The following is a 15,065-nucleotide window of genomic DNA, read 5'->3' as shown; positions in this document are numbered from 1 at the left end:
TTTGATAAATGATTGGGTTTTCTGGGCAGCATGGGATCGAGAATAGCATGAGCAGGGAAATTAAATCCGAGACACAAATTATCTCAGGAGGCAAGACAGGCGATAAATTTAGCATTCAATTTTGACATTATATGGAATGAAAAGAACGCTGAGAGGTTGACAAGGGCAATAGATGAATCCTTATCAAACAGAAGAAAACCACAAAACATAGGGAAAATTTTAAGAACCCCCCCAAATTTATATGTATAATAAATGGGCGAATCTCTCACCAGGCATGGCGAATATTTTACTCAATTATATGATCTTGTAAGATCTTGGTATTACCATAGGTCAATACCATGGGTTATCATAAACCTGGAGCTTAAAAATTACTATTAGTAATTTATAAAAATTAATAAAATTAATAGTTGATTTTTATTTTAACCAAGCTAAAATGTTTAACATACATTAAATTACAACATCCATTTTTACTCTTGATCCACCAAGCCCCGAGAGGGATCGAATATTTTTTCACTCTATGCTAGTTTTCATATCACGATATTTGATACCTCTCGGGGGTTAGTAGATCCAGAGTAAAGATGGATCTATGTTGGTTTAATTCCCCCATTTAAATAGGCTACATTCCACGTGAATACCATGGGTCAATACCATGTGCCATTTTGGTGAATACCATGGACCAATACCATGTGCTATTTTTATTTTTATTAATACTAATATTAGGGTTAATAATGTTTTTTTGCATGGTATTAATAACAATATAGTCCATGGTATTTGTCCCATAGTATTTCTATGTTGGTTTAATTCCCCCATTTAAATAGGCTACATTCCACGTGAATACCATGGGTCAATACCATGTGCCATTTTGGTGAATACCATGGACCAATACCATGTGCTATTTTTATTTTTATTAATACTAATATTAGGGTTAATAATGTTTTTTTGCATGGTATTAATAACAATATAGTCCATGGTATTTGTCCCATAGTATTTTGCCCATAGGTTTCACCTAACATTTTTTGAGTGTTCGTAAATATAAGGTGACTTATGGAGTAAATATAAAAAAATGTTTTATTTGTTTACCATACCTCTCATTTATTTATATTTTTATTAATTTACCATACCTCTTTTACAAGTATGGTATTTGGCCCATAGGATTCACTTAAATAAAACCTCTTTCTTGAGCCTTCATAAATAGAATGAGGGTTATGGACTAAATATAAAAAGGGGTTTTATTTATTTACCATACGTCTAGTTTATTTATATTTTTATTTATTTACCATACCTTTTGAGTAAGTATAAAAAGACGTTTTATTTATTTACCATACCTCCACTTTACTTATATTTTTATTTGTTTACACCCTTGCATGTATATAAGGTGACTTATGGAGTAAATATAAAAAATGTTTTATTTATTTACCATACCTCTCATTTATTTATTTTTTTATTAATTTACCATACCTCTTTTATAGATATGGTATTTGGCCCATAGGATTCACTTAAATAAAACCTATTCTTGAAAATGGGCGAATGGATTCACTTAAATAAAGCCTATTCTGAAAAATGGGCGAATGGAAGGTTGTAACTCCTAATTTCAAGGGCTAAATTTACCTTTTTTACCCTTTCCCTTAAAATAAGGTGGGCTATTTGAGGTGATTTGTAAAAATGTACTAGGCAGAGCAGCAAACTGGATTCTGCCTTTCTCACTTAAAAGTATTCATTTATAAATGATTATGAAATGAAATGGAAAAATAACAAGTTACATATGAAACAAAGGAAAAAACAAATGATGAATTCACACCACAAGAATCTCAGGAGTCAGAGCTGTATCTTTTCATTAAATCCCTGTCAAAAAAACTGTACAGTGAAGTTTTCCTTCACAGCTCTCCCACTGTTTGCCAGAACTCAAACCATTTTCAAAAAATTTCTATACAATAAATAGACTCTGTATCAAAAAATATATCGATTCAGAATATGGGATGATTTAATCATTACTAAATGAAGATGAAAAGCCATCCATAGCTAAAGGAGCAGCGTTACATTTTGCTCCGATCTGAAAAAGTGACATCTGTAGGTGCGAATCCCTTGAAATTGTAACCGAAGTCAGAAATAGACCATCATTTCCTATTTTTCAGTTGTCGTGGGTATTCTTCATTTAATTGGGCTTTTGACCTTTCACCTTCTCTTTTGCCGTTTGAAACCAATTTTTGTAATTAGCGACAGATCCATCAAATTTAGTATATCTAGAACCTTGGATTCTTTCATGGCCTCTGTCGAATTTCTCATTAGAGCTGATTTAAAATTTTCTAGAGAAATCCTGGCATCATTATCAGGTTGCAGGAGCTTAAACTGAGCTTTGAGGTACACCAATTCGTCCTCTCTTAATGATTTCATCAGTGCCTGGAACCATTTGGTCACATCAACTCCTTATTCTTGAGAGCTGCACGTTTGAACGGTAAGCAGCGGAGATAAGCTTTAACATGTTTGTACATCGAAGTATCTAATGGAATTACATATTTCCCACAAAGCCATGGATGAGAAAGGGCCTGAGCTGCACTCATTCTTTTGCGTATATCTTTGTTAAGAAGCCTTTTCACAAAATCCTTAGCCTCAGGAGAGATAGAAGGCCATGGTGCATCATCAAAATTAGGTTCAGTGCTCAAAACTTCACGAAAAATTCTTGATTTAGAGTGTGCCCAGAAAGGTCAACTACCATATAGTAAGATGTACATTATCACACCAATACTCCATACATCTGCTTCCATACTATATGATTGGTGAAGGACTTCTGGTGCTACATAATATGCATTGCCTACAATATCGTTCAGTCTTTCATCTCTGGTTTTAAATCACGATGCAACACCCCCTGAAGGTAACAAAAGGCAACTACGCTCAAAATCTGCACAACAATACCCTTGGCATCTTCCTCTGAGAACCTTCCACCACTGGACAATATTCTGTCCAACAGTTCCCCAACTTCGCAGAATTCCATGATAATGTAGACATTGTTGTCGTCCTCACATACATCGTGAAATATGACCAAATTATGATGCCCTGGCAATGCTTTCAAAGTCTTAACTTCTCTCCGCACATCTTCAATCGCAATAGCTGTCGTCATCTTTCCAATGAAATCCCCGATGAAAATCCTTGCCATAGTTTGATCCAACTTCCAAATATCCAAAATCCTAAACCTTCTGCTCCTCCTTTTACAAAATGATTCTCATACCATAAATAAACTCTGCCATGAGGAAATGAACTGACTCAAAACGGGGATTGTTTGATCATTATCGACGAAAGATGAAAAAGCCAGCCGTATGTACAAGGGGCAGCGTTACAATTCATGCTTTGAATTTGCTGATGGCCAATGAGGAGGTGAAATTTGTTGGTGTAACTCCCTTTGAATCGCCACTGAAGACAAAATAGGATACATAGCTCATTTCTCTGACACGGTTGATGCCATGTGTTTTGTTAACACCCAGGTTGTTCCCTTTGACTCCCAAGGGAATACGGCCGGGGTAACCACTAACCAATCTTTGGATTGCAGCTTCTAGCCAGGCTGTAATCAGAGAGGGCTCTCTCTTTAAGGTTTAGCTCTGTTTGTGTAGAAATTTCAGGCTAGTTATGATGTTCAAGATTTGTTTTTGTATTTGGTTGGATAATGTTTCAGTCAAGATATGTATGTTCTTACTAGAATGTTATAGGTCATTGGGCAATGGAGTCAGTGGTCCTTTAGTTGTTTGGTGTGCTATATTGATACAGTAGTGAAGTTGCAGAGCTGGATAACTGTCTGAGAAACAATACTTTGAAATTGTGATTAAGTGTGATGTGTCCAGTTCATGAAAGGCAGTTAAGGATCTTCCAATAAACTGGTATGCTAAAGAAGTGAGAGTGTTATTTAGAAGCAGTGAAGAATTTCTAGACAACTTTCACATTATAGAATTAATAAAAACATGAGCATTTAAGAATTCATGTCCATAGTTAATCCTGAAGAAAAACATTTACAGCAGTAAAAATTGAGCACAAGGTGTAACCAGACAATTCATGCACTATTCTTTTTCTTTACTGCTAGTCAGTGAAACATGAGTATGATTTAATGAACATAGGAAGACAAACAGAGATTAAGGAAAACTTATTATTTCATCAGACAGCACAAGAATTCTGCAACCGCACGCAGGTCATCAGCAGGACATCAAAATTCCAGGAAATCACTGAGCTGATCCAGCCCTTTGTATTAGACAATTCTGAAAGTGTACAATACATTGGCCTCAGAGTGAAAATTACCAACCCCTTATACATTACCAGGGGGGGTATATATACAAAATTTACATGAAAAATATCAAGGAAATGAGTTAATGGCTCATTGATGTTATGCCAACTCCTGGAGCGTTATAGCTGAGAAAGTTAATGCTGTAATAACTCTTCAGTGCTTTAGCTGTCAAAATGGTCGGAGACTGTTGACCTGGTGGCTGTTGGAGTCGGCTGAGGATACGCTGTCAAAGATATACGTTTTTTCTTATCCTTTGGGCTAGCTGTCGTTGTACATGTGCTAAGTCACTTTTCAGTTGCTTTAAATGCTAACCTTTTTCTGTTGTTTGTCTTCTAGTGAGCTGGAGATGGCAGTGACCGAGCAACTGAGGCTACCGTGGCAAAATTTGAAGCATTGCCTGCCACCAATCTTCCTTAGGCATTTGATGTCTTCGAATCTTAATTAAAGTTTCATCGGCCTCTGTATACCTGTAAAAATTAGGAGGAATTTCAAAAAGGTGCTTCACCTCACTCTCAATAAAAAACAGGCCTTCAAGTTTATTATATAAGCTCTGTCCTGTTGGAGGCCCTGTTTCCTGAGAGGTACTGCCAGATGCAGTGATTTGGTTTTCAATATAAGCTGCCATCCTGTTTGCAAATTGATCTCGGGAGATCAGCTTTCTTGTACCGCTTAGTAGGTTGGGCAGTCCTTTTGCTTGCAGTGCTGCCATCTTGTGTTGGTACTCATGCACCTCAGCCTGTATTTCAAAGCACTTTCTCTCCACAGTCTGTACATAATTCCTGAGAGTGAGTACTTTCTTGGCTGTGAGGACAGCCTCTGTCCTGTTGACAATGCCAATGGCTGCCAGCTCCTCCTTTTCTTGCCTGTTCAGGAAATCTATCATTCTGTTTGCCTGTTCAGGCTTGTCTCCCAGTGTTGCTTTGGCCCTTTGAATTTCTGTTTGTGCTTGGCCAATTAAATCCATCTGCTCATGTATAGTCTTGATTGACCTCCATTGTTGAGTGATGGATTGGCCAATTTTGGCCCATAGAATTCTTTTTATCTCAGCCATGGCACTCTCCAGATTTAGCTCTTTCTCCAAGGCTTTTATCTTTTCTTTTAGAGCCTTTATTTCTCTGCCTTGCTCTGCTACGGTCACTTTTGATTTGTCATACTTGGCATCCAGTTCTGCCAATTTTTCCTTGGCCTTCTTTATTTCATTTGCCTGGAGCTCCATTTCCTTAATGGCCTTGGTTAATTCTTCCACACTTGCGCTGGAATCTGGAGCTGCTGTTGTTGCTGCTGCTTCTGTTGTAGGGGCCACTGCTGCCTCTGTAGTTGTTGCAGTGGTTGAAGTAGTTGGAGGAGCTTGGGATGTAGATTCTCCCTGTTTATCTTGCAATGCTCCTTCAAGCTCCTTCTCCAAATCGAGGACCTTTTGATTTAGCTGCATTATGAGGTCCAGTTGCTCATCAGCCTGTTTTTCCTTTTGTAGCTCTGTTGTTTGAGGGTGCTCTGTGGGCTGCAGCTTTAACCTCTTCTTCAATGCATTGAGGTCATCTTCTTTTTTCTTCATAAGGGCCTTTACACCCTTTGGATCCTTAGGATCATGCCCTAGGTCAACAATAATGTCCTCTAGTGACTTTATTCTGTTATCTTTGGCTAGGGAGGACATTCTCTCAAAATCCAACTGAGTGTTGGTATTTTTGAGTGACTCTTTTAGCTCATGGGCCAATGTTTCCCTCTCCACCAAGGTTGCATAGACCATTTCTCCAGTCTGTTTGTGGAGTTCAATCTGGTCCATGGGATGGATGTCTTTGGCTAGGACCTCCACCCTTGTCTTCACATAATCTGTTGTTGATTTTGGATGGGGCACTGTAGGCTTGAAATGGCTGAGGATCATTTTCTCCTCTTGAATGTCATACACAGACATTAGCCTTTCCTTTTGGGCTGGTGTGGCATTGAGAAATTGTTTATAAACCTCCACCCTCAGCAGGTCATTCTGTGCCTTTATTTGCTTGAAGAAGTCCTTAGTGCCTTTGGGCTTCTTGCTCTGCTGGGAGGGGGAGGACACCTCCAAACCAAGTTGTAATCCTTGCTCCTGCTGAAAGGAGCTTGTCCCTGTGTGCTGGCTGCCCTCCCTGTTTTTCCTTGAACTGTCAAGGAATTCTTCAGTGATGTCTTCTACCTCCGGGGAATCAGCTCTTGGCCTCTTGGTCTGGGGTTGCTGGGAGGATCCACTAGCAGGAGTGGACTCTTCTCTGGCTCTTTTCGTACCCCTGTCTTCTTGTGCTGGGGTCTACAAAATTGGAGCTGTTGGTGGCTCAGTTTGTGGAGGGGGAGTCTGCTCTTGCTGCTGCTCCGGTTGCTGCCCTTGTTGTTGTTCACTTGAAGGGGCAGACTTTTCTTTCACGGTTTCTTCTTCAGCACCCATTATGCCTTTCCCTTTGTCTGTAGCTGGTGCTGCTGTGGAAGGTGCCTGTGTGGCTGGTGCAGTCCTTGAGGCCGAGGTCCCTTCTCCTGCTGAATAAGGCCATTTGAAGGGTACCTGATGCACAGAGTCTAGGTCAAGAGTTTTTTCTAGTTCCTTGACATTCTTTAACATTGTCTCTTCTTCAGTTAGTTTTTCAATTAGAGTATCCTGCTGCCATTCTTGTTGGTTGGCATATCTTTCAATATGTGGGTATTTACAATGCCTATAACCTAGAAGCCTGTACTTGATTCTTCTAGCAGTGATGAAGCCTTCAGGGTCATAAGGGACCCACCAAAAACTATATGACAGCTTGTATTTATCTTTGAGGATTAGGTCGGCATCTTCCCATCCTTCTTTCTTATTCATGATGAAGGGGCCAACCTGGTGTTTGAACTTGAGGTGGGCTTTCTTTTTGGAGCTATGGAAGTGAGTGAGGTCAGACTGAATCAACTGCCTGTAATACTCCAAGGCAAATATCCTCATAGGCACATACTTTGGGAGCCTGTATGGACAGAGCTCACAGCCATAGACTCTGATGACTGTATGATTCTCATATAGGTACCAATCACCTATTTTGTACTTTTTGGAAAGTTGCAGAGCTTTCTATATCTCAGTTGAAATTCTGGGAGGAGGGGACCTCATCAATAGGCAAGAGACAGGGTATACAAATTGGTCAACAAACTCACAATAGGAATAGGGTGAAGTTTGGACTTGGTGATAGACAGATGTCCAGAAGATAACAGATCTTCTTTCCCCTTTATAGTCCAGCTTCTTGATGTAGCATGGAAAAGCCTCAGACTGATAGTACATAAAAAGGTGGTAGATATAGGATGAGTACTTGAAGACACCATGTGTGTCTACCTTGCACAGCTGATCATGAATCTTGTTAGCTATGAACTTGGCAAAGTTATATTTGCGGGCAGGGGGTTGGCCTGGGCTGTAAGCAGCTAGCAATACCAGCATTGTTTCATCCACATGCTCACTGGTTCTGTATCCCAACACATAAGCAATCATGTCTAGCAACATTCTGCCTACCTCAGTAAAATAGACATCCAAGTAGGGAGGAGACCCTGCAGGCTGACATTCAGGTTTCACAAATGTCCTGGTGACCTTCTGAATATCCTCACTGGTCATTTTGGCACCAGTGTCCAGCAGATAATTCATGGAAAAGGGGAACAGCAGCTCAGTTTGATCAAAGTGGAGCATCTTATTGATAGTTTCAGGGTTGATGTGAAAGAGGATGCTCCCAGATGGAGACTTAATGGCTCTTTGCTGCACATCATAGTTTTCAGCACATAGGCGAATGATCTCAGGAAAAACATTTACAGAGGGGAGACAGTAGTATGGCAGGTTTGACTCCCATATCCCATATGTATCATGACCATTCAGGTAGTCCTCTCTAATTTGCCTGAAGGTCTGCAGAAAATCCCTATTACCCACAAAGTCTTCAATGAGGTAGTCCTTGTCAGCAAGAGGCAAGGACTCCAGGTCTTTATTTGGTGGATTTAATGGAGCAACACTGAGGGCTGAGGGTGCAGGAGCAGCCATTATGTAGTTTGAATTTAACTTAGGTGATTACAATAGTTTGCAAGGTTCCTCAGAGCTTAAGTGATAGGCTCACTGTAGACAATGTTTGAACTCTTCTTCACAGTGGAAAAGGCAGGCTTGGCAGGCTTGTTTCTGCAGTTTTTAGTAAATTCACAGGGATTATGAATTGCTAAGGGAAAATTGCAGAGGGTATGTGAGATTTACTTTGGTAAAAAGCTGCAGCTGGTCTACACCCGGCAAAAGGGAACAATGTCGGGCACCTCGAGGACAAATTTACAATTTTGGTCCGCGAATTGACTATTTTAATGTTAAATTATGGTGCTGGGGCAATGCAGGTTACCTTAGCTCACTTTTAGGTAGCAGACAGAGTTTAATTTGGAATTTGACAAGTGCTTTAATGGTGAATTTGCAGAGAAATGGTATGTATGGGCGAAATGGGAGAATTATGGTGAATACCTGGATAAAATCGCTTGAAAAGCCTGCGGGCCGAACTGTGAAGGCTCAATGTAGCTGAGTTGATAAGCTCGGGCGGTCGCAAATTCGAATTTGGAGGTTCGGGAACAATCTGGCGCCGAAGCAGCGACAAGAGTTCTGTGTATTTCGCTCGAAAATGACACAAAACGGCTATTTCGGGCGTTTATAACGACAATTTTGGCAAAAACGGGTTATTGGCGCTTTTCCGCCGATGACGTCAGCATGATGTCATGGCGGGCCCGGGTACGGAGGGTGACGTGGGCGCTGAGGTGGAGGCCAGCGTGGCTGGATGCGGTGGCAGACATATGTGGTGGCGGGCCTACGTGGAGGGCCACGGGGCGCGGGGCGGGAGATGGTCCGACGTCATGGTGACATGTAGGTGACGTAGGAGGGAAGGTGGTAACGGGGAGGGTGGTAAGCGGTTTCCCCGCACCACCTTTGGGCAAAGGCGGTATCGGGGAGGGGGGCTCCGAACAACCCCGCCGCCTGCCACGCGTCCCATGTACGGGGCGGAAAACCACCGTTCCCCGGACGCTAAAGGACGGCAAATCCAAATCTGGAAATACCCGCCCACCGTTGGATCGGGGGTGGCAGACGATGGACGGCTGGCGGGCCTCCCGACGGATCGTGCATGTTGGGGGGGTCCCGCCGGCATATTAAAATATTCGAATTAATATTTTGGGCGGAGAACTTTAGGTTTAAGGGCTTTTGTGGGTTTTTCGGGGCAAGGGTTAATCTGAGGGGGGAAGAAGGGTTAAAAAGTGGGTTTTAAGCAGAGGGAAGGGGTTTTTGTGGAATTCTTGAGCAGAGGTGAGGTGAGGGCTTAGGGGGAGGTTATCACTCCAACCAGAGGTTAGAGCAATCCCATGACAGGGTTGACCATAGTCCCTGGTGGACTAATGTCTCCCTTAGACAAACTTATTTAGCTATAGTGCTAAAAAGGGAGGATATTTATACAATGCTTGGGATTTATACACCATGGTGTTATAATAGTAGGGAAAAGGTAACATAGGGGATTTAGATAATAGAAGTTAGGGGTTAATATGGATGGAAAAGGTGATTGAGGAGTGAAATCACTAAGTTTATGTGAAGATAACTTAGCTTAGGGAGTAGATCAAAAATAAATAGAATTTTAGACAAGAAATGTGGCTTTCAAAGGAATAAGAACCAGCATGAAACCTCAAATTCTTTCATGAACACAACTTATGAAGGGATGTTAGTAATGAAGGTGAGAAAGGGGAAAAGGAAGTTAGTCATGCTTCTTTATTTTGCTGCAACATGATGGAGAAGAAGACCTTCTCAATCCATTGATATTCCTTTGTGAATAGGTTAGCACACATTGAATTGTAAGGAATGACATTTCTGCAACCCCATCTGCCTACCCATCTATTTGCCTAGCATTTTTTGTTTCTTCATGGAGGGTGCACTTAGACTTGCAGACCCTTATGTGCCTTTTCTTTTCTTTGGCTTTTTCCTTTTGATTTTCTATCTAGAACTACCCTTATTGCTTCCAAGGTCCCAGATTAAGCAGTTGGGAACCTTACTTCTCTACCTAAGCAACTGGTCTGCCAAGATTAAACAGTTTGGACAGACTTCTTTCTCTATTCTACAACAGAAAAATTGAAACATGGCATGATCCAGATTAGGCTTTTGGACCACCCATCAAAACTTAATGAACATGAAGCTATATACACACCTGGTCTCCTTTTGGAAATATGGGATCTTTGTATCACCAAAGCAGAGCATATTTGGAACTTTCTTTGCCAATCATGAAATATGAAACCTATTGGTATAGGTAGCTAACACGTTTAAACCACGTTCTGGGCAGTTAGCCTTGAAAATCATAATCTCCGATTATAACATCCGCACCGCCCTGCCGTTCACTTCCAGGCAACCATGCAGCTACGAGCGCGTCCATTCTGTTTCAAGTAGGTTTCCACCACCCACGGCCTCCTCGATATCAAAATAACCAGGCACGGAAAACCGTCATTACATACATTGTTGATCACGTCGATTACCCCCAGAGGGATGGTCAGGTTGGTGTTATCTTCCCCCGTTTCCACATACAAAGGTTCCCCAATTGCTGCAAGGGCGTAAGAGAATCCCTTCCCTTTAGTGAAATTTGCATTTGGGTTCTGCTCGTATACTATTTCGGTTGACGGACTGATGGCTTGTTTTATGGCATCCAGAATGGTGGTTCCTACAGTTGTTGCTCCACAGTTGCCTTTCCGGCTTATAGTCCATCCTCCACACTGGTACCCCAGATTGTCCGCATGACTGCCTGCTACAAGTATCTTTGGAGCATTCTTGTCAAGAGGCAATAATGGATTTTCAGGCATTTTCCCATTCTTCAAGAGAATGAGAGACTTGCATACAACTTCTCTGGCTAGCTCTCTATGTGCAAGATTGCCAACCATGCCCAATAAGGTGCGGTCTGTCATGGGCTGCTCAAACAAACCAGTGACAAATTTTACTCTTAGAATTCTCCTAACTGCATCGTCTATTCTGCTCATGGAGATCACACTCGAGTTCACTAGAGCTGTGAGCTCATCAATGTATGTTTGGAAGTTGAAAGGGACCATCACCATGTCAATGCCTGCATTGATTGAAGCAGAAATACTGTAGCTGTAGTTTGCCCCTGGTGGTGAGGTAATACTGTCTATTCCTTCCCAATCTGAAATGATGAATCCCTTGAATCCCATTGTGTTTTTCAAGATGTGAGTTAGAAGATAATGGCACGCATGCATTTTCGCTCCGTTCCAGCTTCGAGTAAGATGCCATGATAGTGGATACTCCCTTTGCCAAGGCATCCACATATGGGCGCATGTGAACATGATAGAGTTCGTTGTAGCTTGCAACTGTATTGTCCTCGTTGATCCTAATGTTTCAGCTTGGGGCTGTTTGAGAACGCCCTAGAGCTGGCAAATCCACGCATGGTATGAGCTGGAGAAATTTCGAGCAAATTCAACCCTTTGGACTGTATGCGCTGCGCGCTCTGCCCAGTGCGCCGCGCGCTCTGAGTGCGCCAAGCCAGTGGTATTTTTGCACTGTGGCCAAGCTCCCAGTTTTCCGCGTGCCCTGAGTGCACCGCGCCTCCTGTTATATGCGCTGCGTTGCCTTCAAGTCACTCAAAGAACTATTCAATTCACTTAAATTGGTTTCTAATTTCCTCAATTCATCCTCACGCTTTTTAACTTTGGTCCCAAGTTGCTTCAAATCATTTTCCCATTTCTTCATCTCACTCATAAAAGTCTCAATGTACAATCTAACTTCATTCACCATAGTTTGATTACTTATTTGTGATTGACTTGCTGTGCTCTCATCGTAAGCATGACAGATTGCTCCATCATCGAAAGTTTGATCCGGAACACTAACAATCTCTAGTCGTGGATTTGGAAGAATATCAACCTTAATATGCACAAAGAGCTCGGTATGCCAGGAATGGAAAGCTTTAAATTGCAACAGTCTAATGTCTTCTGGAAGCATAATTTTGGGCACCGTACCTTTCCCTGACTGAATTTGTATTGAACAGAACTCAGAGTATACAAATCAACTGTCAACGTATGCTGGAAACCATCCATTTTAGGAGTCACTTTCAAATGTACCATCATACTTTGACCTCCTTTCAGACTAGAAGCCTCCTCAGATAAAACCAATGAAGAAGCACCATGATCATATATGTTCCCCTCTTCATCGATGCTATGATTAGATAGTGCAATTTCAGATCCAATTTCTTTTTCTCCATGATGACCAACACCAACGTTCTCCGACATCATTTCAGGAATGAAATCACATATGAGGGAAACTGCAGATATATCAATAGGGATATGAAGAGGATTCTTAAACTCAAGCTCCACATTTATAGCCTCTCCAGCAATACAAATATTGCTATCTTTTCCTTTCAAAGATTTGGAAGAAGACCTTGCTGCAGAATCTAACCAGTTACTTGATGTCGGGGATGTCGATGGAACTAATCCTTCCTCCAAATATTGCCATGTCTTTTCTGGTAAAAGAATAGCTCCAGCAGAGGCATATGTGTGGTGATCCTCAAAATGAATTCTCAGTGATGTCATATTAATGGCAGGCAACTTCAGTTTGAACATTTCATCTTTTTTACCAACACTCTCAAAAACACGCAGGAAATCTCCCAGAAACATTTCCTGAGTTACAGCTGATTGATGACTACATGCAAGTAATCTCATTAAATGTTGAATGGCCAGTTCTGACTTCCCGATAACAGCATACCATCTTCCAAGATTAAAGTGGACATGGTCTCTGATATAATTCCATCCATCGCCTTCAAATACAGGAAGAACACACATATATGCTCTAATGGCATGTTTCCGCTGTCCACATATAGTGTAGCGATTTCCTGCAAGGACAAGATGGAATCCAAATTTCCTGAGCATGCGTGGATTTGCACGCAGATAACAATAGGCTGCCTGCTCCAGCAATATACCTGCACGTAAGCTTGGTTCCTCACTAGAGATACGGAAGTAGACATTGGCAGCCTCCTTGAATTGCCCCCTAGCTTTGTGCAATTCCGACCACCAAAGTGCACATCTTGTGGCATATCTCTGACCTGAGGCACCTATTTTCTGATAAGTTGTAAAATCCGTTTCCATGGAATACTCTGCTTCCTTTCTTGATTGATCCAGCATAAATAGTGAAAGTCCAATCATTTCCTGAACACCAGCATAACGCTTCCAAGCCTTGTCAATCTTGTAGTCACTGGATAACAATCGATAATTTGAAAGAGCAAGTTCATAATCACGCAACATAAAGGCATAGTCTCCCAAAATTCTGATCTGAGACTCTATCGAACTAAATGTGTAGATGGACCCATTCGAAACATCAGCAGTATCATCCTTCCCCTTATGCCACCAAAGGTTTTTAAACTGATTTTTCAACCCCTTCCTTGTTGCTGAAACCTGTTGATTCAAGGAGCGTATTTTCTGCTCCATGTATGGGATAATATTCTTTACAAAAAATTCTTGCATGAATTCATTAATCTGTTCCAAGTCATTTCTGTTGAAACAGCGGCCTAGAACATGGTCAGATGATGAATTATCAAAGATGATGAAACAAAAGGAGTCCAGATATCTTCTGGTAAGATCTCTTCATTTGATTGTGAAGAATTAATACATAGCAGCCTACAATCATGTGGTCCAAAAGTTCCCTTCATTTCCAATAGTATTTCATTTGCTTTGTCTGCAGGTCCATCTTCAATAAAGGAAAACTGGTACTGTATTGAGTAAATGAATTTTCTCGTACTTAATGTTGTCTAGGGGCTTTCAGTCATACACTTGTTGATATGAGATATAACTAGATTAGCTTTGAAAAATCCCGCTCCAACCCCTGTAGATCTTGCTTTGTCTCTTTGTGCTGATGATGTTCTGTCTGTTTGTGCTTTTGCAGGGATAGGGGCTGCTGAACCTAGCAAGATGGGCAGGGCTGCCTGAAGAGCTGTAAAACCTTATCAACCATGTATTGAACGAACTTAATAATTTCTTCTTTAAAACAGAGTTTTGAAGAAGAACTGTCCTTCAGCATTATTAATAATGTGGATCTTGAAGTGAAACCTTATTGAAGCTCTCTTTGGCCTACAGGCGTTAGTGAACACTTCTGGAGACAAAACCCTGGACTCAAGGATTAAAATGACCCTTTTTGACCAAACTGGTATTTGATGACTGCAAATGACGAGAAATGAACCTTGGTGAATTCGACTCTGACAGAAGACTGACAAGACTGAGTCTAACAGAGTGAATATGGTTATCAACGGTGTCTCCCTTCTCAGGGTCGAATTTAGGCAGTACTCTTTCTGCATTCTTGGGTAAGGGATGTTGCTACCTAGGTACCGCTACAGCATCTTGAGTGAGCCAGGGAGGGAGTGCTCCCAGAGGAGGTGGGAGTTGGTTCCCACCTGGAAGAGGAGTGTTAGCCATATTGTGGATAGGGATGTTCTAGTTGAAGGTTTCTTCGAGGCTTTCTTTATTAGGATTTCCCAAATCAGGCCAGGGATTACCTTTCAGAGAGTGGATCTTTAGGAATTTCTTCCCAGGGAGTGTCTATACTTTGCAAGGACTCTAGCACAATATCTTCAAGAGACAGGGCTGCAGATGTCTCTTCATTTATGGAACAGATTGATGAGCCTCATAAATGGGTAATTATATGGGCTCATTTTGCCTATTATTCTCATTTAATCCACCATTCTCCATAGTTTTATGCATGCTTTTAAATATATTTATGTTAATTGAGTGAATGGGAATAGTCACTTTACCACGAAGTCTAATACGTGTTTATTGCAGATTTTTGGACATTTTTGGA

At 41.3% G+C, this 15,065-nt stretch overlaps 2 pseudogenes; both read right to left on the bottom strand.

Moving 5' to 3' along the window:
- The window catches only part of LOC149145912 (CDPK-related kinase 3-like), a 193,332-nt pseudogene extending 190,217 nt beyond the window's left edge, over window positions 1-3,115 (bottom strand).
- Window positions 3,116-10,521: 7,406 nt separating this feature from the next.
- The window catches only part of LOC149145910 (uncharacterized), a 92,240-nt pseudogene continuing 87,696 nt past the window's right edge, over window positions 10,522-15,065 (bottom strand).

The sequence above is a fragment of the Pinus tabuliformis genome, chromosome X (genome assembly GCF_031772625.1).
Source record: "Pinus tabuliformis cultivar Carrire ecotype Pingquan chromosome X, CPIR1, whole genome shotgun sequence".
Taxonomy (NCBI): domain Eukaryota; kingdom Viridiplantae; phylum Streptophyta; class Pinopsida; order Pinales; family Pinaceae; genus Pinus; species Pinus tabuliformis.
The sequence above is the reverse complement of the archived record's forward strand: the minus strand, read 5'-3'. Positions and strand labels throughout refer to the sequence as shown.